Here is a 26,287-nt window from a genome sequence, read left to right on the forward strand (position 1 = left end):
CGGACACCAATTAGAATGCTTCTAATCAACAAACTAGGCACCGTCAACAAACCATGACGTTCTCTTCATCAACATGTCCATGTGTTTAAAAAGTGTTACTTAAGTGCTTAGTCTGTATTCAAAATTAAAAAATTTGCTTTTGCAGTACAGACCAAACATTGCATAATTGAAACGCCCAAAAACAAAAGGTCACTACAATGGTTTGATTTTTATCATTTACTCCCGCTGAGGCAACCACCCTCTGAGGCAGAACCTGCCACCTTAATGCTTTGTAAAATAATGAAAATTATAAATGATGTAATTGAAATCCTATAATATTATACAACTGTAGAATTGAAGAAAACGCAATAACCAATTATTTTGCATAAACATGTCAGCACTCAAATGTGCGTAAGTGTGCTCTTGCGTGTGCGTAGATTCTGTTCTTACCCAAGAACAAATCCCAAATAGGAAAACATTGGTGAATGTCAGAATCTTCATGAAAGCTGAGTAAGTGGGTTTTAAGAAGAAAATTCTTCTTAAGAACGGTTGGTGAATGAGGCCCAATGTTCGAGTCAAAGAAGATCTCACCCAGCAGGAGAGACAGAGAAGAGGCAAACTCTGGCCCCTGGTTTAAGTGGCAAGGAAAGAGAACAGGTTTCCGCGGATCTGAAGCATTTATTGATGGAAAGAAGGTCACCTTCCCGACACTTTAATTGTGCTCTGATAATTGAGGGGTATGTTAGTGTTAGTGTCCTCTGCCGTCTCTTTTCCGATGCTGCAAATTATTTTTGGATCTGGGCTTTTTGTGGGTGTTGCAGGGAAAGTTGTACAGCCCTCTTCTTCAACGGTCATCTCGAGAGATTCTTTAGTTGTTGAACTTTTTGTCTCCTTACAGTCTCTTTTCGGCATTTTGATTTAGCTCGAGAGTCTAGGCTAGGCTACTTGGTGAGAAAGAATGTAGATATCATACCCAGAGGAGACATGCCACAACTATTAGTGTTCTTTGTGCCAAAAAAAAAAAAATCTGCCTGAATTTGATCATCTGGGACAGGTAACTTTGTAATCTGGGACACTTGTATTAGGCTTTAAAAAGCCTAAACCACTTTACTTTATTTATGCCAAGCTCAATATCACCAATTTTTAAAAAGCATTATGAAAAAATGACAAGGACAGAAAGCTGAATATGAAAATGTATATTATTCATAGAAATTTCATTAATTCATATAAACATATAAAAAAGTCATAATATTTTTTCATAAAGAACTAAATAAAGAAAATATCATGAAAAATACTTTCTATCTCTACACGGGATTAACGGATCTACAGTGTTAATTCATTTAAATTCATTTAAAACATTCTATTAAAATTGTATAACATTTTAAAAAATCAACTAAAATTCAAGCAACAGCAAGCAACAATTAGATTAAAGTAATTCATTTGGTTATTCATTTAAATTCTCCATTCTATTAAAATTGAGGCTACTCGGGGAACAAACAGTCCTTGCAGGTGAGAGACCCAAAAAAACGAAGCTGAGGGACGCTACCTGCCTCCACTAACTCCCTGTACTCAGCTATAGCTCCCTTCATTCTAGTCTCACTCCATTGATTTGGCTTCTTCCTACTTCTCTCATTTCCCTCTCTCGCTCTTCCTCGCTCTTTCTGTTGCCCTCTCTTTTCCTGACGCGGTGGTGCCATTGTATTCTGTAATACATTTCATTGAGTTAATTTTAGGTCATGGATATTTTCATATTTTAGCTGACTAATGACTCTCACATGAACAACTACAAAATACTGTGTGTGTGTGTGTGTGTGAGAGAGAGAAGGAACAGGTATGGCAGTGATGAAGAGAGAGAGAGAGAGTGTGAGTGCATGTGTGTACAGAACATTGTCTACCGGCATTAGACTTATAAACCTTAAATAACTATGAATGTAACTTCAGGAAGTCCCTAAATGCATATTTCCCCCATTTGAAGAACTTAAATGACTGTCCCAGATTACCCAAAGCATGCTGTCCCACATTCTCAATCATATTTGTGGGACAACTAAAAAATGTTTGAAAGAAAAAATAACTAAAACACACTTTAATGCATATTTTGTTGCTTGAATAGATCACAAACATAATTTGATAACAATTAGGAACATTGTCTCCTTTATGACAGATTTACATCCTTAACATTAATCTTGTCAGAATCCTACGTCACTGACCTTGTCATGCAATTCCCAGGGTAGCTTCCTGATTGATAAGTGCCCTGCCCCTTTCTGTGACATCACCCCCGTGAAGTCATGTGATTTCAGTAACATGACATCCGTGCTAAACCTATAGTAAAAGTCCTGTTGACTAGATTTTGTTAGAACAGGAAATAAACACACTGGAGTTTAGGTGTCCCACATTACCCAATGGCCCAGATTACCCGAATTCACCCTAAATTCTTGCAGCTAAAGTAGTCGCTAAATTTTATGTTATTGAATTCATAGTACGAATTCAACACGCTTCAATAGGATTTGATGAGAAAGACACGACGCATACGGAAGTCTGTATGTGCAGGCACTTACGATTGAAATGCATCTAAATTGGAGCGATTTGAAACTAGTTCGAGTTGGATTGCAAATAGCTACGTCATATCCAAAGGAAATAATGCCATTAAAATATCAAAAATATACCAATTAACCGTTTATTTGACGTAAAACCTCTGTTCTTATTTTTGTTTTCATCCCAGATGGGATATTTTTTATCCCAAAACTGAAAATATCCTATTTCACCGCGCAAATTTTATTGTCAGTTTTGTTTTACTGAATTAAGCCCACTCCTCCCCAAACCCTTTCACCAGCTTCTATTTGCTCCATCCCATCCCACCCCACAACAGGCTACTTACTCCGTTCTTTTGTTGAGTTTTATTCCTTGTTTTAGTCCCTCTTCGTTCGACACTGTATCTAATGGGTGCGGCTACTTCAGCAACACCCATTGCTAACAAGTGCACAAAATCAAGCACACAGCCACGCAATTTCCATAGACAAACAATGACAGTAGAATGGGTTCTACTGAAGAGCTCAATGACTTGGGATGGGATGCCAGTTTGTAAAATTTCTGTTCTGCTAGAGACGTCCCAGTCAACTGTAAGTCCTGTGTTTGTGAAGTGGAAACATCTAGGAGGAACAACAGCTCAGCCGCAAAACCACACAGAACGCTCACAGAACGGAAATGCGCATAAAAATCATCTGTCCTCGGTGCAACCACTCGCGAGTTCAATTGGTCTGGAATTCACGTTGACACTGTTGATCTCACCTTGTATGAAATGATCGCCTCCAAGCCTTGCAAAGATAACAAGAGTATTTCTCTTTGAGTCACTAACTTGTCTTTGTATTAATTGATACTTGGAAGCTTTTATAGACCTTTCTGAGATGTATCTTGATATTTTATATGACAGATCATTGCTACAATTAAGGGAAAAAACTGAAATGAGTACAAACAGCTGCAGTTTATTTGTAATAAAATGTTTACTCAATGGACTGAGGTTCCAACTTGATAAATCTATTGCCATTATTATGAACAATGTCAAATTGAATTAGTCAAAAAGGCCTTTAAAATACAGCCAGGTCTAATTAAATATAATGACTGAGCACAAAAATCTCATCGGCAGACATGGTGTCAGTGAGCTGTAACCAAAAGAGTACATATTTGGCCTGTAACTGTGTGATTATACATAGTGTACCAGTGCCCCTATTTTTAAAAAATACATATTTTTATGGGCTTTTCAGCTTTATTGGACAGCATAGTGTAGAGAGACAGGAAGAACAGGGGAAGAAAGATGGAAAGACATGCGAAAAGGTCGTGCAGTCGGACTCTAACCGCCAACATCGCGGCTTGTAATGAGCATGTGGACAGTGCTCTACAGGCTGCGCCACGAGACACCCAGTGCCCCCTATTTGTTGATACTGCAGTGGATAGAGTTACACTTGTAAACTTAGATCTCACAGATTGGATTAAATGAGAAAGAATAGAAAGGAGAAGTCATTTATGATTCAGTGGCCCTTAAATCTTTGTGATAGGAGGGAATGATGACTATGCAGTGTAAATGATATACATTTTACAGTGCAGGGGGTAAAAGATGCATACTCTCCTAGGGAATAGTGGGGGTATGCATTTACAGACCATCTGAGTAGTCAATGATTTCTTGTATTCTGAATCTGATTGCAAAATCTGATTTAAGTGACAAATATCATAGCCACTGTGACCATGTACCCCTAATAAAGAAAGAATTATACTAGCTCTGTCTACAGATGTTAAAAAGCCAACACTGAATCTATAAACTTACACAACAGAGGGTCCCTTCAGAATAAGAAACATCAGTGTCCATGTTCCTGCTCCCAAATGAAAACATGCAACAATTTATGATGTCTGCAATATTGACAGTTTGATGATACTCGTAGTGTAACAGTAATACAAGCCAAGCTTGTGATGCTCCGGCCAGAGAAAGCTACTGTAATCCATCTAGTGACAAGCTACTAGAAGGCTAGCTCTCAGCGCTCGTAACAAAAACTTTTGTTGAGTGTCTCTGTAACAGCACAGATATTAGATCACGGTTCCAGCTAGGAAATTCCCAGTCCCATTAAACAAAAACTCAGAAACTGAACTTCAAGTACCACCTAGCGGCAACTGAAAGGAACTACAATCTTATTTTTTTTACCTGTCTGTCTAGAAGCAAAAAACATGAATAATAATTACCTAAATCTCTGTACCAAAGTCCTTATCTATCGAGCAGTCTGCATTACCACCCTGTTATATGGATGTGGTACATGGAAATAAAGGCCCTCCAAACATATTTGGTGGGCCTTTATTCTGAAATTCCACAGTGAAATGTTCTGGAAATGTTTGAGCAGCTACCCGGGGTCCTCTAGAATGTGTCTGAACTGGAATTAGTGACTGGAAAAAGACAGTTTTCTTTTAGTAACTTTTTGAATATAACATCTCGTTTTAGGGCTTAATATTTTCAAGGGGCCTTTATTCTGAAATTCCACAGTGAAAAGTTCTGGAACATTATGTGCAGCTACCTGGGGTCTTGTAGAATGTGTCTGAAGTGGAATTAGTGACTGGAAACAGACAGTTTTCTTTTAGTAATTTTCCTAGTAGAAAGTTAGCAACACTTAGTTTCGATCGTATTAGTATGTACATCTGATTACAATGAATGGTAGCTAGCTGAACTAGATAACATGGCTAGTTTGTATCTAGCAAGGTTGTTCCTTGGTTAATTCAGTCATTACACAGATCGTTTGTTAGGCAGTGCATCAATGACAGGTGATAAGATCAGCAGCATGAATGTGGATGATCACAGTAAAAAGAAAGTATAACTGCAGGTAGCTAATTACTTAACATATTTTTTCTGTTGAAGAGCTGACGTGAATGCATGGGAGACTAACTTTGATGACCGGTGTGTAATTGTCAGTTATATCTGTAGCATCCAAAACTTAATGCCAATGCCGCTTAAATAGTTGAAGATGTTTGAAGATACAGTTAGACACTGAAACAATTTCTGCTTATATAATCCCTGTAAGATATGTGATATTTATACTAAAATACCAAGTTTCCCACAGAAATTTCTGAAACTGTGCTGGGTGAACTCTAAACGCTCTAAAATATTCAAATCAAATCAAAATCAAGTTTAATTGTCACATACACAGTACAATGTATAGTGAAATTATTAGGTGCCTAGCTCCAGAACAAAGCTAACAATTAGATAAATACAATATAATAAAGGTGAATCTAAGAATAGAATAGAAAATAAATCTAGCAATTAGATAAAATAAAATAGAATAAAGTAAAATAGAAAACTGGGGTGGTAAAAGTCCAAATCCTGAGGTGCCTATGAAAGCTCTTGGGCAGGACGCTCACATGCAGTGGAATGGAAATGTTAGAGATGGAGAAGAGATACAAGATGTATGCTGTTGTAGAGAGCACGATCAACTCCATAACTCGCTATCTCCCTGTTTTGTTTTCTAGGATAAAATGATTAGGAGCAGGAGCTGAATAATTTGGATATTTTATATTTCAACCACTATAATGACGAGTGTATTTGTGTGTCCAGTCTGAGGTTTGTCAGCGGCAGTCGTGACAGCCAGGCCCGGATCTAGCACCAACAACAGGAGGGGAAGACCATGGGTGGGGGAACCGACTGGACCTTTACCCTCTCCCTGGACATATTATATAATAAAATGTTTTGTTGAATGCACTTGGTTACCTTGTATATTCTGTGCTATGGACCAAACTTCTTTCTTGGCTTAAATTGAGTAGTTGCTGGCATGATTGATATTTAGATTAGATTCAACTTTATTGTCATTGCACAAAGTACAAGTACTGAGACAACGAAATGCAGTTTAGCATCTAACCAGAAGTGCAAAAGAAGCAGTAAAGTGCTGTGCAGTGTAATGTACATTTGTATTATAAATAGAATAAACAGTAAGGGTAGGTATGAATGTGCTAAAATATATATACAGTATGAACAGTATTAACAGAATGAACAGAGTGGTATGAATACGCTAAGATATATACAGTGTGAACACTAGTATGGACAGGATGAAATGTAAAAGCTAGGAAATGCAGAGTAACAGCTTGAGGTATGATAAGAATACGATGTACACACTATAGATCAGATGTAAACACTATAGACAGTAGTATAAATATGAATCTACTGTCTATAGTGTTTATATCTGATCTAAAGTGTGCACATCGTATTCTTATCTTACCTCGAGCTGCGTGCATGTTTATGTGAATGTCTTAACATAAGATAACATTAGGATGTGAGTAATTATGACCATAGATGCACAAAAAAATATGAATACAGTACAGTATGTATGCATTAATATTTTTCGTATCTGTTCACTATGTTATGGGAACAGTCCCCCTTCCCATCCAAAATTAAACACAGAAAAACTGATGCTGTCTTTCCGCCACTCCACAGAAATGCAATTATATATATTGAATATAAAGCCGCGTTTCCACCGCAGGAACTTTACCCCGGAACTAGGAACCTTTTGAGGAACTCGGTGCGTTTCCACCGCAGGAACTAGGGTCTAAATTTAGTTCCGGGGGCTTTATTTTACCCCCAAAAAGGTTCCTGCTCGGGGGGTAGTACTTTCCAAAAGTACAGGAACCTTTCGGGTGGGGCGCAAGCACTGAAAATTTCTGATTGGTCGACTACTTGCAGTGTTATTTTTTTTTTACTTTCAGCCGCCATGTTTAAAAATCTCCAGCCGCAAACCAATTTATATTCATAATAATTTAAAATCAAACTTGTATGTTATGCGGCGCAGTAGCCTAGTTTTGGTTATAGCCTGCCAACGTCTTGGAATTATAACGTGTGCTCTTCTGTTCTTTTCTTGCTTTAGTATTCGTTTTATAAAATGCTAAGCATTCCTGCTGGGACAGCATATTACGTACCAAAACATTCAAACGGATTAATTCGGTTGCTGAATATTTTCTTCCGGATTTTCTTTGTTAGCCCGTTGTAATTGACTCAAAACGTTTGATACAGTTATGTGAGGTATGCGGTAGTTCTGCGTAATTCACATTGGTGATAGCCTACAGTAAAAGCAAATTGGAAATCACCTTCCGCACTTTTTGTCAGGGTAAAATAAGGTTAATTCTAGTAATCTTCCCTTTAGCTTTTTCAGCCGTAATTTTACTCTGCCATTCTTCAATTCCACAAAAAGACCAGGAAGACTATGGACTAATTTATGGTGCATGGTTCGCATCTGGAGGGCACACTTCGCTGCTCGGCTAGCAGTAACTTCGAAGGCAAGCAAACGGTGGCTGTACCACTGCTAATTTAAATTTTCACGCAAGTCCGAGTTTTCGTTCTATTCTTGTCATTTTGCCATTAGCCTATATGGAATTGACGATGAGAAAGTAAGCAAACAGCAAATTGTTTATAACGTGTGCATGTTTTCTGCTGTTGTTGCCAGTTACATTGGAAATGTGAATGCATTCTGTTGCCTCGGATGTCAAGACATGAAAGTGAATATTCGCATAAAAACATAATGAATGTGTTTGAGAGGATATATAAAACAGTTACAATCAGACTATTGGCCTGTTATATCCTATTTGTTGCATAACAACGGTCCAAGTTCAACTACCAACGACAGTTTTGCTTGACAACGGTAAAATATGCCCAAACGGCTGCAGAAGAATATTTCAATTCCAGGTGATTAAATCGATAAAAATCAATAAATACAAAAGTAACCATATATAGTCATTGTTGGTAACCCGTTGTATATAAGTGGAATAAACCCCTCCGGGCTGTCCCGGTTATTAGAAAATAATGTAGGCTACTTCGGTGGTAGTATGGGGTTACAGAAGAAATCATATGACAGATGGACCGACGATAACGTCGCTTTTTCATAAGTCAGTGGGCTAATTTGCCTAATCTTCGCGGGACTTTAGACCTGGTAAGCTTTAGTTCCTGGTAAAGTAGTTCCTGGGACTAAAAGTTCCGGGTAATTTTGGTGGAAACGCGGCTTATGTGTCGTCAACATAGTAAATTGTAATGTGGTCTGATGTTAGTAAACGAGAGGTAGTTTTTAAGTCCATGGAGAAGACAGAAAACCAATGCGCATGTATGTTTACACATAACTTCCGCCTTAGTAATAGCAAGAATGTTATGTTTGAATGTTTGTTTAACGCCGGGCACCCACCGCACGCGTAGCGTAAGCAGCACGGCGCGGCGCGTAGCGTGTCTACACAGGTTCCGTTTGTGTCGCGCAAAGGCTTGCTTAAAGCTCTATATTCCTAGTAGCTCTCGCAGTCTGCAGTGGGATTACATAGTGTATTTCACGTTTGTTCACGGCTGTTGATTATGGGTTAAGTGAATACTTGGTGAGAGACCTTTTTAAGTTTGTTAATTTGGTAATATTTCGTTAACTCATGTAAATACGCGAGAAAGTAAACGCTTCGAAGAATTACCATAAGCTTAAATCGCAACGTAGCCTGCATAGTAATCAACCTCAAACTGTGTTAATTTATTTACTTGGTTAACAAGCGTGCCAATTTTATGAAGAATATGTAATGATCATAATAATAATAATAATAATAATAAATAATCCGTAATCAACCATTGGGAATTCCCGTGTCGTCTTGTCATTCACGTCAAAACATTTATAGGATCAGATTTAGTAAAATCAGCTAATCATCAAAAAGATAGCGTAACAGTTCAATCTTGAAGGGATATGAACACCACAAAGCCATGAACACCTGAAACTTTGAAGTACAAGTGCAATAAAGGCTTGCTTACAACTTCATTTATAAAATAGGTGCATTTTCATCGGCAAGACCACTAAATAATCTGATTTTATAAAGCTCTGTGGATTACCTGATTTTTATTAACAAGCCGTTTTTGAAAGCACGGCGAATGAAGACATCGGAGAAGTCAAATAGGCTGAGCAATGGTTGGTTAAAAACTACCTTCCAACACTCGAGCTAACAAACCGCTGCTCGGTGCATTCACTTCTACATCATTCAATAGGCTACGTCTTTCTGTGGTGTATTTTCAAATTCATGCTACCCCCTCCGCAAAATAAGATAGCGAAACTAAGTTTGCCTTTTCCCCAGGTTCCAGTTTTTTTTTTGTTGTTGTTGTTGTTTTTTCTGCAAGGACAACACAAAAACGAAAATGCTTGTATTTTTTTAGCTGCTTATAAAATATCTGGGAGGGAACTAGGGACACACCCCCAGTAGCCTAATATAAGGATGAAATATAAATCAGAACATGTATACCTAGCATTTTAGAGCATATTTCTGTGTATAAACAGGTCATCATGACGCGCGACAAGCAGAAAAATAGAACAGAAGCGAAAAACTACGCTTCAGTTCGCTTGTGTGGCACAAGCTTCGCAGCCGGTTCGCGACGCGTTCGCATCTGGTGTAGAGGACGTCGCCCGCTGCCGTTGTGATAAAAACAGTACTTCAACTACGCTTCAGTTACGTGCGTAGTGCGCTCGCGGTCGCTACGCGTGCGGTGGGTGTCATTGACAGCTTGAATATTTGCCGGTTAGGGTTAGCTAGCTAGTCAAATGGCTTGGTAGCCGAAGTTGCGAACTTTTTTAGCATAGGCTACTGGACTACCAAATATAGCAAGCTGATTACGCTTTCTGCCAACTAATTATTTGGTTAAGTAGGCTAAAGGAAATAGTAAAAATGACTCGGTTTCTGAAAAACTTCAGAGGAGGATTATTTTATGGTCGTCTAGTGCAGCTGTAAATAGCACACGCCATAATGAAATCACTATGAAATGGGATGCCTGCATTTTCTGACTTCGCACAGGTGGACCGTGGTCGGAGCCGCAATTTCAAGGTCAAGAGGCGCCACCTCCCACCCCAGTGACCACAGAGTGTAGCCCCTACTGTAGCTTTGCCCTCGGCAGTAATCAGGAAGTGACGCAAACTGTACCTCATTGGTCCACAACAAATATTATAACAGTGCCCAAATGACACAATACATCATGAAATCGACCCAAATTAATCTCCCTAGCTCTGTCTTGCTTTTTAAATGGTGTGGTCGCGCAGTGTAGACATAACGTCTTTCTAAGACCCTCTGAAACGGGTTTTGAATGCCTGCTAGCTTTATGATAGGTTCACCGTCACTTGTCACCTAGCCAATATTAAAAATTATTGGTTTTAGGTCAGAATGGTCTCACGGCATGCTTGTTATCTTGTTATTATGTTATGATTTTTTTGTTTGTTCTTTTGCCTGGATTGATGTGTTTTGATTTAACCACAATATGGTGCTATAATGTGTAAAGCAAACACAGGAAACAATACAGGTGACACTTCAGTGCTAGCTCAGTGGGCCATGTCAGAGGGTTTTTGATACAGACCTCAAAATAAAAGCTGAAACCCACTTGCACTTACGTCAATGGAAAAGATGTATCAAAATTTGAATTCAGTATGTACACAATAGAGGCCTTTCACGGAATGCTTAGAATGGCCATTTATCCTCCATGTTGGAAGAAACAACAATTGCTATGTGTTGATATATGAGATATATATCAACCTAAATGTAATAATTTGGTGTCTGATTACTGGATCTTGTAAACAAGTGGAACAGTAATTTCATGTTTTTTCAATGTTTTACCTACTCTACCACTGCACAGAAATTAGGCACTTTTTTTGAAAGTGGTTACCAATGGTTACACACAGCCATGCTGGAAGACAGAGAACTATGCAAACATTCCATGCAAGGCCTCTGCTGTCAGTCTTTTAAGGGCTATTGTGATTTGCTTTAAAATGTTTTTGCAGCTTTTTGAGATGTGACATTTATTCTGAACAAAGAATTCTTGGTTTTATGTATATGTTGATTATATTTATTGGTTACATATAATGTAATCAGACTTTGATTAAAAAACTCCTTTTAATTATGTCTGTGTCTCTGTATTCCTGGTGATACAGTGATAGAGAATGAGGTCATAGTGCCGCTGAGCACCATAAGCTGAGCTGAACATCTGCTCTCAGAACAGTAGTAATACTCTGTAGCTTGGGACACTTGTATTTTGTACCTATAGTGTAAGCTTCTTTGTTACTTTACCTGCAGGAATAAGAAAAAAATGTTGGATACACTGAATACTATTTGATCTATTCCACCACTGCATGAATTCCAAATAATGTAGAGTTATGTGTTGTAGGTGCCTAAAAAACTTTGTTGTTGATCTGTAAGGCAAAAGGAATAAATATCACAAAAACTAAATGCACTGAGAGGGAAGATGCCGAGTGAATTTTCTTGGCAACCCGGGGTTTACATGAACTTGACAGGTGGAAGGCCACCGAACTACGGCAGTTTTTGTTATACCCGGGACCTGTGGTACTAAAAAAATGTGTTGTCCCCTGAAAGATACAAACATTTCCTGTCCTTGACAGTAGCCATGTCGATAATGCTGGAGTCAGATGAGAGGACTCAGAATGCTTACCTCCAATTTGCTCATGAACTAATGAAACCCTTTGTCATGTGCTGTGCTGATCTGCATGGCAAGTGTTTTCCTGTGTACAATGTACATGGACTAATCCAGTTTCATGAAGATGTCAGCCACTTCAACTGTTCATTAAATGAAATTTCCTGTTTTCCTTTTGAAAACTATCTGCAACAAATCAAGAAACGTGAGGAGCGGGAAAAGTCCCCTAGAACAGGTCACCAGGTGTTTGTCGGAAATTGAACATGCAGAAGTGAACGAAAGCAAAACAACCTGACACACAGCCTAAAGTGTTTCTTTCTGTGAAAGAAAAAGACAGTTTTCTCTTGAGAGATGACAGATTTGCTTTCATTCAAGAAAACATTGCAGATGGCAGTTTTGCGTGTGAAATTATGCACCAGCACCACACTTCAACATTATTTCAACAACCGTGCAGCTCCAAACTTCTAAATATAGTGTACACAGGAAATGGGCAGGGCAGGATGAAAAGAGGTCTACCGCGTGAAACGGATCTGTTCCGCAAGGTGGCCTGCCTCCCGCAAGAAACTGGTGGTTATGTCCTCATACCCCTTCACTATGGCGTGGAACACAAATCTTAAAGGTTGAATTTAGCCTAATCTCCATTTTAATTAACTGTAGAAGAGTCCACCCTTATTGATTGTAATAATATTATAGAAAATGGGTTCCTGTAGCCTAACTGGTTGAACAAGGTGCTAGCAATGCCAATGGTCACGGGTTTTATTCCTAGGGACCACACATACTGATAGAAAATGTATACTTTATCCTGCACTACAAGTTGCTGTGGATAAAGGCCTATGCTAAATGAAAATGTTAAAACTGAAAGTGACATGCATATACTGTCCTTTCCAAATCATGTATGCCAGGGCTGTGTGGGCATTGTGATCCCAAGAAACGTTCAATAACAATATCAGTTTGTAAAAAGCAGAAATGTCGCTGTTGTCAAAACAAATAAATGAATCATCTGACAGGTTTACCTATATAATTTAACTTTACAATTTCAAATGCTAAAACGGGTCTTCAACATTTTCTAGTCCAGTGACCCCCACTCAGGCTCAAAGGAATCCAGGGGTCCCCCCATGATAAGTTTAAAGTGATGTACTTATAAAAGGATCTTACATTTTCAAATACTTTCAATATTTAAAAAAATGTTTTTTTGTATAAACTAACATTAACTGCAAAATTAGTTAATTTCTCACACAGAGAAATCATGGACCCCACATGAAAGGACAGTTATTTAATTTAATCTGTATCTTAATAGCTTTACCCAGAACTTTCTTTGACCCACAACACATATGTAAAAGTAACTGAGCAGATAAATCATTTATCACATCAGCAAGTTTAATTATGGCAGGGTATGAGGAGGTAAAGATTCACTTTCAGGAGATTTTTCATGAACATTATTTCTATTCTAATGTATATTTTTGCATTGACCGGGATGTTTATGTGTGCAATGAAGCATACTTTGGACATTTTCTGAAGTTGTAAATAATAAGATGTACAAACAAACACATGAAATTTATAGCAGCTATTCTATTCTATTTATAGCGAAACGTACATATCTGTTTTAACATTGTACCAGTACTTCTTTCATTGAGCATGGCAGACACAGATTGCATGCACTGTACCAAATAGTTCCAAGTGAAATGAGGTATCATGAGCAAAAAGGCAGTGGCTCTAAAGGTAGCCTCTTAAATACAGCCACAGGGGCCAATTAACTCCCAATTAACTACTAATTATGACAATTGGCCAAGCTTCTAAAAAGTCATCACATCAATGTCTGAAATATTCCAGACTGTTTAAAGAGACAGTCCACTTGAAGTATGGTGTATAACTTTTGACCAACTGGAATTCTGATGAAGAATCCGGAAACCTCATTCCAATCGCTTACCTTTACCTCCTTGTGTCCTTTCCTAAGCCTCACCCATCGGAAGGAACAAGGACAGCGGAATCAAAGAAGCGTGTACTAGCCAACCGGGGACGTCCTCGTTCAGCCAAACGTGTTTTGAAGCCACTATTTGTCACATCTGGCTTCTGTTTGAAGCCAGATGTGACAAATAGGGAGAGGTAGTTCTACAGGTTGATCATTTATGTCTCACTCTTTCCGGACCCAGGGATCCCTGTTGACGACGGACAACACCGCCGATTCTGGAGATGGCTTCAGCTGTTTCTGCAGTGGGGAATTAGCTCAAGTGGTAGAGCGCTCGCTTAGCATGCGAGAGGCAGCGGGATCGATGCCCGCATTCTCCATCTTCGCCTTCACAAGTCCCCCGGCAGTCATTTTCCTGTGTCTTGCCTGGATACCGGAACCAAAAGCGCCACACAGATGGATGGATTCAGTACTGACTTTGATTCGAAGAAGAATCCGGAAACCTCATTCCAATCGCTTACCTTTACCTCCTTGTGTCCTTTCCTAAGCTTCACCCATCGGAAGGAACAAGGACAGCGGAATCAAAGAAGCGTGTACTAGCCAACCGGGGACGTCCTCGTTCAGCCAAACGTGTTTTGAAGCCACTATTTGTCACATCTGGCTTCTGTTTGAAGCCAGATGTGACAAATAGGGAGAGGTAGTTCCACAGGTTGATCATTTATGTCTCACTCTTTCCGAACTAAATACTTCCGCAAAGGATACCCTCGGGATTCCGTGCTCAAGCATCCTTCGGGAGCTACCGATCTCCTAGATCCTTCAAGGAGCATTTAATGAGTTGTAGTGTCCTTGACGATGACCAACCTCTTGCAATTTCTGGGCCAAGCGAGGACGGTGAACACAAGGACATATAAAATTATCAATTGGAACTATTCTTTGGGTGTGTACCAATAATCTACTTTTTTCCTCCGCTCCCCTCCTACCACCTATGTCCTACCCAGAAGTGTGTGGAGGGGGGAGACTCGGAAAGGAAAGGAGAGGGGGAAGAGGTGTGAAGTCAAAATGACAGCCTATTTTCTTCTCCGTCATCAAAGTCGATGTTTCTCACTGTTAATATAATGTCAGTGTTCACAGTGAGAAACTTTTATTTCCCACTGTAGCATCTGAAATCAAATTTGGTGGCAATAGACCCATCTTCTGGATAGTAAGGTTCTCCGCCATCCCCGCTTTCTAAAGTTTGGATAGTGTTCCCGATTCGGTGGGAAGGTCTTTCAATCTCTGTGGGCGTGATCACGATAGTGTCAGACGGAAATGTGAAAAGACTTCCGCGGTAAGACAAATCGATGTATCCTTTTCCGGGAGGTGACGAGAAGCACAGTCTGAAGCCGTTTCCCTAGTCTCATCCAATATCGGGACATTGGAAATAGGAAGGACACAATGGCCTCTGGGGCCCCGGAAGCAGTGGAAGAAAGGATTATACATTTTTTGAGTATTGGGACGGACCCCAAGTGAGAAGGGAAACCAGTTTATCTCGGGCCGTTATCTCATCTGCAATTGAATCACGCCTCAGCAAAAAGTCAATAGAGCCTTCTACAGTCAGTTCTCTCATTTCCCCTCCCCAGTAAGTAATCAGCAACAATGAAGTACAAATGATGATTGACAGCGATGTTCCCACACTGCCGCACATGGCTTTTCGTGCAGGTCCACATCTCAGGAACTTGGTCTGTAACTGTAAACTGTACAAATCTTAGAACTTGATTTCACTCTGTGAAATCGGTAGCTTAAGCAGGAGGGTGAGCAGTCGGTAAACTCAGGCAGAGGGCTCAGCTCTACTCATCAAAAGACGAAACAGCTCCCATTGCCGAAACCCGGGATCGAGCCAAGGACCTTTAGATCTTCAGTCTAACGCTCTCCCAGCTGAGCTATTTCAGCCACACAGTTTACAGCATTCCTCGGATTTGCCGGGGCTGGGCCTGGTAGGATGGACAGAAATCTTCCACCAGGGCTCCGGTGGGAGCAGAAGCAGCACAAGTTCTGTACAAAGCATGCTAAAGTATGTCGGACTTGAGTAAAATTGCAACAGTTTCTTTAAAAAATACTTTAATGCGTTTACCCTCTCAACAATTCTTGCACAAATACAAGACATTGCAATTTTGAAGATACTGCACGTCTGCTGTGTCATTTTTGATATGGAACGAACAGAGCCACTGTCCTTGCTCCACATGGCTTTGTCTGTTTTGAGAGCACCATTACCAAAATGCTTGCCTGCTATGCTATACTTCTCCCTGGTATGCCTCTTCTAGTGTTAAGTTGTTTTGTTACCCAATTTAGCAAGCTGGCTATCATCACATATTAATGGCAGATATAGTCAGCTATTTAACCTTGCTGACAGAATAATTTTCGCTGCATTGTACCAAAAACAACTGCGTACAAATAGGTTAAATGATTTTTAGCTGATAAGCATGCTTCCATTTTTTACCTAACATGAGCTTTTTGGGGTCATATAAATGTGCGACATTGGTTAGAAATGTTGCCATTAGTTATCTTAAAACTATCACTCCTCAACTGTATTGTGCTGGTGGCATTAATATCTTTGCTAAGGTTAATATTCAGTGAAACATCTGGCTGCTTTTAAAGATGAACTGCAATGTTGATACAGCAACGCTACAGGTTCCATGTGTGAAAGGGGCTCATGATTGACAACGATGTTCCCACACTGCCACAGGCTGCTCTCAGTGCACAGAACTGCAGACATGCAGCACACCTTTTTATAGTGTCGAGCGTAAATGTTTTTTTTCACCTTTCTGAGCCGTGGAAACTATGTTTACGCACAAAAGGCGCAAACATTTTTTAAAGCTTAATCATAACAATAAAAAAGTTTTCAGTAGTTTAGGCTCAAAATAAATGACAGGTTAGAACATGAACTTAAATCGATATCTGATGGGGGTATCAGAGTCTGGCTCCATTTTAACGGTGACAGTGTTAGTAACCGGTTGTGTTATGTAGGGGGCTTTGGTTTGAGGGGGGAGCAGTGTTACTAGTGACTAGGGACTCCTGTGTAGTGCATTGTGAGGAAGGTTGTGCATCAGTCTGAGATTGCTCTTTGAGGTCTGCTCTTGGGATTAGAGTGGGGGGATGGGGGGGAATAGAGTACGATGGTGGTGGTGGGGGCGCGGTGTCCCTAGCCCTGTTGGCATATGAGAGGGGGCAGTCTCGGTACAGATGTCCCCTCGCTCCGCACAGATTACAGGGCTTGGGGTCACGGCATGCCCTGGTCTCGTGTTCACCTCCACAAGTTCTACACTTAACCACTGTGCAGGCTGCAGCTAAGTGACTTAGCTCGCCGCAGTTCCTGCACAGCTTGGGCATGCCATGATAGAAGACCACGCCCCTATTTCTCCCCAGAGTGATTGTGCTGGGGATATGACTTACTTCCCCCACTGCAGAGGGATCAGTTTTCTGTTGAACCAACCATCTCCAAGCCCCAGTCCACACACCATCCTCATCCAGGACCTTTCTGGCTTCAGATTTTACAGTGGCATACCTGTCCAACCATGTTGCCACATTGTGGTCCTGTACAGCCTCGTTATAAAACTGCACAGTGACCACTTTGGACTCCGTGTCAGACCGGGGCTCAACTGCGAAGTTACTAAGGGGACTCCTATCTTTTCCCTCTCTGTTCCAGAACCTCTCCAGGACATTTGGATTTTTGAAGCTAACTTCAAATATATCTGTGGAACCAGGAACCTTTACCAGGCAGTTCAGGTCCGCATGCACAAAGCCCATGGCTCTCTGGAGCACTGCCCGACTAAATTCCAGGTGGGTCAGACCTGTCACTCTCGGCTCATTCCTGGCTGGGTCTGGGGCAGCTGCATTGTAGGCCCTCCAACAGTTGCTGGCTGACAGACGCCCACTATGGCTGCGCCTTCAACCCCCTGTCCTGCCGGATGGTCTTGGTTGGTGCAGCTGCCCCCCGCTTCTTCTGCCCGAATCCAGGTGAGTCTGACGGCATTGTGGCGGCGCATGCCTGGTGCCATCCTCCCTCTCTCCGTGTCCAGACTCCAGCTGAGGACAAAAGGAACACAGGACAGCACTCAGGAGTTGGTTGCCCGTCCCTTAGAACTTGACGTGCAGACAAAGAGGGGCCGACAGTAGCTCCCCCCTCTGCGTGGGGACCTCCCTGTACTGCAAGGTGCCAGGCATTGATCCTCAATTGAGGTCTCAGAAGACACCGTCCATTCCAGGAGGTGCACTGGTCCTTCTGTCTGCTCCTTGAGCTCGTCCTCCAGGTCTGGCCTGTTGGTCCTGCTGCTATCTGCTTTCCCCCAAACGCTTGCGGAGTCCGGCCTTTTCCGCCGGTCTGGAGTTCCATCACAGCTGTGGTCAAACCACTGGTACTGTAGTTCCCCACCAGACCTTCAAAAGAGAGGAATAGATGAGAGACAATCCACCAGAATATGAGGCGAAAGATTTGTGCTGAATGAAGAGAAACCCCAGCACATGCCAAGAAAAGCAAAGTAGCAATAATCACGCCTCGGATGCACCTCATAGGCAACAATACTGCCGCTGTGCAAAGTTTCTTCTATAGTTTCTCAGTTACAAACTACAGAAATTGTTCCTGAAAGTATAGTCTTAACATCTACCTGCTACACATTGAGATCCAAGTAAACTAGAAACTGATTTCATACATGATTGCCCTGCACGATGCTCTTTGTGTTCACCACAAGATTTTCGTTCATGTTTTAGACATTTTTTTGGCCTAAAGCTGACAATTATTAGCTTTTAACATTGTAGGTTACTACACACGACGTTACACTGTAAATAAATATTTTATAAGTAGCATTATCTAGCCTATATATATATATATATATAAGTTTTAAGAAACTTAAGTAATGATGAAAATCATTGATGAAATTCAATTTATGCTTGCATAACAGCTTATATCCATTATTCCGTTGATCAATTACTTGTACATGTTCCGGGTTGCAAGTAATTTCCACAATCAGCATGTCATTGCAGTGCGTACGTTGAGTCCAAATGATATAAAACATGTACCTGATCATTGAATATATTCAGCCAAACGTCACCAGTATTAACTGTAGCCACTGATGTGTGGATACAGGTGTTTTTGAACAAATACAACCGACATAATTATAGGTTTCATATGCTATTCTAATGCCAAAAGAGAGGCAAGAGTGAATACATTTTGTATGTAAGACCAGGAGAAGTTCATTTTGCAACAGTAGTAGTAGTAATTTATTTTAGTCCTTATTAACAATTTTCCAACAGTACATTTAGAAGAAAGTGTAGAAAATATGTTTATTTTCGAGGTGGCTATAAGGTATTGTCTTGTTTATAATAAATTTAAGAAATGTAAAAAACAGTCACGTAATTTTCAATCTACGCTTTCGTTGTGCATATCAACTCGTGGCTACGACTTTATACCTCCGAACACCGCTCAGGAGCATGCGTACAATGGCGGGGAAAACAAGCAATGGACTTCGCGACTATAGACATCGTGACTAGCGGGTGACTCTGCGTATCAACTGAATTGTACGGACTTGTAATTGCATGTGTCAGGATGCGTGGGGGGGTTGGACCCAAACGCAGAGGTCAAAAACACAAAACTCCAAATGAAGGGAAACAAAGACTTTACTAAATCAACAGGGAACAAACAAAAGGCCACGAGGGGCAAAACCACAAACACAAAAAGATACTTAAGAACCTAAAAAAAACCAAAACAGAACACAGGCAGGGCGGAACACCGGCAGGACAGAAAACACACAAGGCACAAGCGGAACCGAAGCGGGCAGAATACATACATTCAGGAGAGAACACAAGTGGAAACAAACACAAGGAAACCAGAACATAGACAGGAACGCATGGAGCAGATTTGAGGAGGGGCGCACAGAACAACCAGACATACCGCAAGAATCCAGCACCTGAGTTAAGCAAGAGGGCAACTTAAATAGAACACACTGACGAGACACAGGAGGGCACCATGAACAATCAGGCCACGGAAGGGGAAGGGAAAACGAGACAGCCAGAAAACAATGATTAGACAATTGGAAACAATCATACAATTAACACAGGGGGAGCAGGACACAAAACAGAAGTGTTTTGGCGGCCCAACAGGGAAAACGCAGACAGGAACGCAGGACCATGACAGCATGCTACCATGCAATCCTTCAAAAAAATCTAAACACTCAGAAAAAGGAAACCTAATACGAAACAAGCCTACCTATATTTTAACTAATAATCACAAGACAAAATTATTTTAAGAATATTTACAATAAATACTGTGTTCCTTAAAAAAATAAACAACAATACGTGTGCTCGGGTTGGGGTGAAGAGCGGGTGCCCCTCCTAGGGGGGTGGACTAGCGACATAGCTCAGGAGGTAAGACCGATTGTCTGGCAGTCGGAGGGTTGCCAGTTCAAACCCCGCCCTGGGCATGTCGAAGTGTCCTTGAGCAAGACACCTTCGCTCTGGCGAATGAGAGGCATCAATTGTAAAGCGCTTTGGATAAAAGCGCTATATAAATGCAGTCCATTTACCATTACCATTTGGACTATATGATGAGTTCTTTCCAGTGGTCCACCCCCCATTTCTCTCTCGCCAGGTCCTTGTTCTTTCGGAAGTCCACCAGTACGCCATCCTGGAGGAGGTTCTGTATCCTCCTCCTGAGAGTGACCAGGTCCACTGATGTTTTTTGGTAGACCTTGATGTTTCTTGTCTCCCACAGGACCTGCCTGACGGTGTTGATGATCCCCCACTGACGCTGGAGCTCCATTGTCTTTAGTCCGTCTCGGGGACCATAGAGGACTCTCTCAGCCGTCAGGGAGGACCTCGGCAGCAACCTGTTTTGGGAGACAGAGGAAACAACAAGGCCCCAGACCCGCCTAGCCACGGTGCACTCCCAGAACAGGTGGTTAATATGTTCCGAGTCAGTGCAACCGTGGGGGCAGCGCTCAGTGAGGGCTAAGTGCCTGCGGTACATAAAAACTCTTGTGGGGAGACACCTGTGAGCTGTCATCCAGGCAATGTCTTTTTGTTTGTTGGTAAGACACTTGTGTGTCACATTTGCCCAGATGACTTGCGGGTCCCAGGCCGGCCCTGACCTCGGGAGTGTGGCAGTCTCGTTAGATCTTAAATGAGCCATGATGATTTTATAGCTCCACGAGGTCAGGCCAGCCCTGGGCAATCCCGTCCTGAAAGCAAAGTCCTTCAGGGCCTGATAGACATAGGGGGGATCACCGCTATACGGTATGGTGAGGTCCAGCACACCCAGGCCCATTGCCCGCAGGAAGGGGGTGGCATAGTACCTGGCAAAGGCACCAGATGCCTTTCCCACCTTCCCAGCGTACTGGACAAGGGCGGCCAGACCTTGCACCATAAGAATTGTAACTATGTCCGGGACCCCCCGCCTCCCATTCCTCTCCTCTTTGAGGAGGGTGGCTCTACTCAGTTTCTCCATATTGCTCCCCCAGACAAAGCGAAAGGCCAACCTAGCAATTTGTTTGCTGGTGGCCTTGTCTGGGGGAAACACCCTCCCCACATAGAGAAGAATGGGCAGGACAATTGCCTTCAGGACAAGGATCTTACCCGCCATGGTCAGGGGCCGCGCACTCCAGCTCCTGCGTACAGGGAAGGAAACGGTTAGAGGCTCACTATAATAGGGAGACAGAAACAGTTTGCTCTTGTCCCTGTTGACCAGGGCGCCAGTGGCCGCACAGAAGTTGTCCAACACCTTGGTGGCACAAGCGATGGAGCGACTATCCGTGGCGACGATGGTGATGTCGTCCATGTACGCCATCAACTTTAGCTGCTCTCCCCTAGCCCCCGGCAGCGGGTAACCCGCCACTCCAGGGCTGGCCCTGATGGCCTGGAGAAACGGTTCTAGGTAGATGACGTACAGGAGAGATGAGAGAGGGCACCCCTGCCTGACGCCAGACCTGATGGCAAACGGGTCAGAGGGCTGCCGGTTGACAACCACTCTGCCCGTTATGTCAGTCAGGCAGATCTTCGTCCAACACCGGAGGGGGCCAGGGATGTTCATTCTCTCCAGCACTCTCTCCAGGCACACATGACTCACCCGGTCAAATGTCTTCTCCTGGTCGAGACTGAGAAGGCACAAGGGGGACCGCCGCTCCCCGGAGTGGATGATTAAATCCCTCACGAGGAGCAGGTTGTCTTTAATGGACCTCCCCTGCACGCTGCAGGTCTGGTCCGGTCCGATCACCGATGTAATCAGGCCTTGGAACCTCCTCATCAGCGCCTTCGCCATGATCTTATAGTCGACTGAGAGGAGGTTGATCGGTCGCCAGTTACGGAGGTCCTTCAGGTCCCCCTTCTTTGGGACAAGAGCTACTAAGCTCTGTCTCAGTGAGGCCCCCAACCGCCCCTCCCTGTACGCCGCTCTGAAAACTTCAGCCACGTCCTCCTTCAGGAGATCCCAGTAAGTTTGGTAGAACTCGGCTGGGATTCCGTCAGGACCCGGAGCTTTGTGTTGCTTGAGGAAGAGCACGGCCCGGGTGAGCTCCTCGGTGCTCAACTCCGACTCCATCTGCTCGTCACCCAGACGTCTGTCAAGGCGGCCCAGGAAGGTGTCCATGAGAGCCCTGTCGGAGGGCCTCTCACTATAAAGGCCCCCGTAGAACTCCCCGGCCACCTCCCGGACCTCCGCCTCTTCAGACACCACCACACCTCTGTTGTTGTAGAGAGACAAGATGTTATTAGTCTTAGACCGCGCCCTGCGGAAGAAAAACCGTGTGCACTTCTCATCCTCCTCGAGGCCCTGGAGCTTGGAGCGGAAAGTAAATTTTTTCCGCTCTTCCCGGTAGAGGGTGGTGAGGCTCTGCCGAGTCCGTGCGATTTCACTGCTAACATCCAGGCCTCGGGACTGGAGGAGGCTCAGTCTCTGGAGGGCAGCATTGTGATGTACAAAAACTGCCCTCCTTTCCTTCGCCTTCCTCCGCCCGGAAGTAGCCTCGCACTCGCTCCTTCACCATCTCCCACTACTCCACCGGGGAGTCAAAGAGGTGTTTTAGACTCACCCACTCCAGGTAACGTCTCGAGAAGTAGAGTCGCACCTGGTGTCTTGGAGATGGCTGGTGTTCATTCGCCAGAGCCCCTTACCCACGGTTATAGGTTTCTTCCAGGCCAGGGACACGGTCACCATGTGGTGGTCCCGACCTCGAAATCGGTGACGAGGATTCGCCCACTCTCTACGATGTTGCTTGATGTTATATGTACATAGGGATTTTTCACCAACGTGCCGACCCCATCAGCTCTGGCGATGTTAGAGCCAGACCAGAGAGAGTCTCCCATTCTCCATTCCTCCCCCAGAACGCCATCCAACTCCCGGAACAGAATGCCACATTCCTGGAGCAGGATGACGTCTGAGGGGACCTGAGACAGAATGGAGAATACTGTGTGTCTTTTGGCAGGGTCTCTGATGCTTCGTGTGTTTAGTGATGAAATTGTTAGTGAATGTGCCATGAGTTTTATTGTTGTGTATGATTTATGAACCGATGTTGCTGTTTGCGATGTCCTTGCAGATTTTGTTGAGTTTTTGATTGACGATGTCCTGGTTATTGAGGCGCCTACTCACCCCTGGACCATGTGCACTCACAGGCCTCCCCTCCTGACTGCCTGGGAGGTTCCGTCCTGGAGAGGTGGGGGCAGGTGTTCTTGCCCCAGGCTTCCCCCCAGTCCCTGGAGGGCCCTGAGAGGAGGATGATGCTCCAGATCCTTTAACAGGGTCTGGACCGGAGGCTGGCTGGTCCCTAGTGATTCTAGGGTGGGCAGTGATGGTAGTTTGTAGGATTTCATTGTGATATATGGGCGGTGGTGTAGGTGGTTTTGTAGGGCGGGGAGGGGGCTCAGGCCTGGCTGTAAGTTGTGTTCTATGTTCCGGTTTGGAATGTAGCTGTGTCGATTGTTTTGTAGGTTGTGTTGTCTGGCGAACTATTGCTGGGTTGGGAGGTTGACTGGGAGGTTGTTGTTTTGCTGTGGTTGGGGATCTGATGCGTTTGCCCTTTCTTTTTTTGATTTTTTGCCAGGGTGTAATAGAATAGGATTCTGATGTTGAGGAGTCTGACTCCAACACCACAATGGGGGTGTCGGAGTCAGGCTCCTCCTTGACCGTGACGGGTTTGGTGGGACCTAGTTCGGCAGGGGGCGCTGTGGAGTTGGGGGTTCCAGGGGTGGTGATACCGCAGGTAGGGTCTTGTGCTGTGGTCTGTGCATGTGGGGGTGGGCTTCCAGGCTGGGAGGGGGTAGGAGTGGGTGGTCTGGTGCGTGGCATGGGGGTGGGCGGGGGAGGCGGTGGGGCCAAAGGGGGGGCAGCAGATAGTGGAGGGGGCGCGGTGCTCCTAGCCCTGTTCGCGTACGAGAGGGGGCAGTCTCTAAAGAGATGCCCCCTCGCTCTGCAGAGATTGCAGGGCTTTGGATCACGGCATGCCCTGGTCTTGTGCTCGCCGCCACACGTCTTGCACTTGACCACTGTGCAGGCTGCGGCTAAGTGACCTAACTCGCGGCAGTTCCTGCACAGCTTGGGCATGCCGTAGTAGAACACCACACCCCTATGTCTCCCCAGCGTGATGGAGCTGGGGATGTGGCATACCCCCCCTGGTGCAGAGGGGTCGGGTTTGAGTTGGACCAGCCATTTCCTGGCTCCGGTCCAGACTCCGTCCTCATCAAGGACTCTCCGGGCTTCGGATTTAACAAGACCATACCTGCCCAACCACGTACTCATGTCGTGGTCCTGTACAACCTCATTATAGAACTGTACAGTGACCACCTTGTTTTCCGTGTCGGACAGGGGCTCTACATCGAAATTACTGAGGGGGGCCTTACCCTTCCCCTCTCTATAGAGGTTCCAGAACCTCTCCAGGATATTTGCAGTCCGAAAACTTATCTCAAAGATATCTGCATTACCCGGAACCTTCACCAGGCAGTTCAGGTCGCCAGGCACAAAGCCCATAGCTCGCTGGAGCACTGCCCGGCTAAATTCTAGGCAGGTCAAACCTGTCACTCTCCTGTTGCTGTTTGGGGCAGCGGCATTGCTTGCCCCCCCAGTAGCTGCTGGCTCAGCGGCGCCCCTTACGGCTGCGCCCTTCGCCCCTTGTGCCACCTGGGGGGGGCCACTAGCACCGCTGCCCCCTTCTCCGCTGTTCTGGAAGGTCATCCGGACGGCGTTGTGGCATCGGACTCCTGGCTGCACTCCCGAAGCCATCCTCCCTCTCCCTCAGGCCGGACCTAAGCAGGTAAAGGGAAGAAGCACAGGTACAGCGCTAAGCGGTTGCTGGTCCGTCCCAGGGGGACCAAACGTTGCCGCACCAAGGGAGCTGGTCGGAGATCAGCTCCGCAAGGCGCAGTGGGACCTCCCTTCCGGCAGATGGCGCCAGGCGTTGATCCAAGTAGCTGGTCTCACTGGATCCGGGCACCGCCACCGTCGTTGGGGGGAGGTCCTCGGGTCCCCCTGTCTGCCTGCTCCTTGGCCTCGTCCTCCGGGTCCACCTGATGGTCCTGCTGCGGTCTGGAGAGCAAGAGAGGAGAGCCAGGAAGCGAGGGCGAAGACTCGGCAAAGCTGGGATGGCCCGGAGAGCGAGGCGCTACGGGCCTTCTCTCCGGGCAGCTCTGTACTCCCCTCTGGACTCTGGCGTTGGGCGTTCCACAGCAGTGGTGTAGGTCCCCAGATGGCAGGAGTCTTCCGGCAGGGGAGCTCCTGAGAGCAGGTCTTTCGTCTGTGAGTGGGGGGTTCGGCAGGTCGTGGTCAAGCCACTGGTACCTGCTTCCCCCCAAAAGCTGTCGGGTCCGGCCTGGTCCACTGGTCAAACACAGCGGACCAGGCGCTTTTCCACCAGACCTTCAGAGGAGAGGGAGACAGAGAGAGAAAAGGAGAAAAGAAAAGAGAGACACCTGCTCCAATCACACCCCGCACATCCCTCGTCTCACACCTGGTAAGCGTGAGACGAAAGATTTGTGCCTGATGAAGAGAAACCCGGGCCCCCTCTAGAGCCGTTTGTCCATTTTGGGCTACTGTAGAAACATGGCGGTGCAACATGGCGGCCTCTGTGGAAGAGGACCCGCTCCCCAGTGTTGGGGAGTAGTGAACTACATGTAATTAAACTAGTAGTTTAACTACATTTTGCAGTAGCTTGCTGGTAGTTCAACTACATTCATATTTGCATAGTGATTCAAGTAGTTAAATTACTTTCTTGCCATTTTTTGTGTAGTTAACTACTGAAACTACAAACATTTTTGAGTCATATAAGGAAAGAAATTATTTTTAAATTTTATTTTACCTTTGCTTCTCTACTGTAATTGAACTGCCTATGGCCAGCCCCGCCCCCTTTTTTTTCATCCTGACCGCTGTGAAAGCATGCCCAGACAATGCATTCATTAGGCAGCCACCACCACATACTTGACCTTTGTGTAGTGCATGTACAAAAGGGTTCACCATGGCC

General features: G+C 44.1%; 1 protein-coding gene, 1 long non-coding RNA gene and 2 other non-coding genes across 7 annotated transcripts in view; 2 read left to right on the top strand and 2 right to left on the bottom strand.

Moving 5' to 3' along the window:
• The window catches only part of LOC135243987 (NACHT, LRR and PYD domains-containing protein 12-like), a 92,473-nt gene extending 89,338 nt beyond the window's left edge, over nucleotides 1-3,135 (bottom strand). The window contains exon 1 of one of the 4 annotated variants that reach the window (XM_064316148.1): nucleotides 2,855-3,134. The gene's annotated coding sequence lies outside the window, so the exon portion shown is untranslated. Of the gene's footprint in view, nucleotides 1-2,854 lie in introns of all 4 variants that reach the window. The other 3 variants (XM_064316146.1, XM_064316147.1, XM_064316149.1) reach the window with 3 other exon arrangements.
• LOC135243992 (uncharacterized) overlaps nucleotides 1-26,287 on the top strand; it is a 118,250-nt gene that overhangs the window by 34,412 nt on the left and 57,551 nt on the right. The window lies entirely within an intron of this gene.
• Nucleotides 14,125-14,197, top strand: trnaa-agc (transfer RNA alanine (anticodon AGC)). Its single transcript has one exon. It is a non-coding gene; the product is annotated as a tRNA-Ala (tRNA).
• Nucleotides 15,674-15,746, bottom strand: trnaf-gaa (transfer RNA phenylalanine (anticodon GAA)). The gene has a single exon. It is a non-coding gene; the product is annotated as a tRNA-Phe (tRNA).

The sequence above is a fragment of the Anguilla rostrata genome, chromosome 17 (assembly GCF_018555375.3).
Source record: "Anguilla rostrata isolate EN2019 chromosome 17, ASM1855537v3, whole genome shotgun sequence".
Lineage (NCBI taxonomy): Eukaryota > Metazoa > Chordata > Actinopteri > Anguilliformes > Anguillidae > Anguilla > Anguilla rostrata.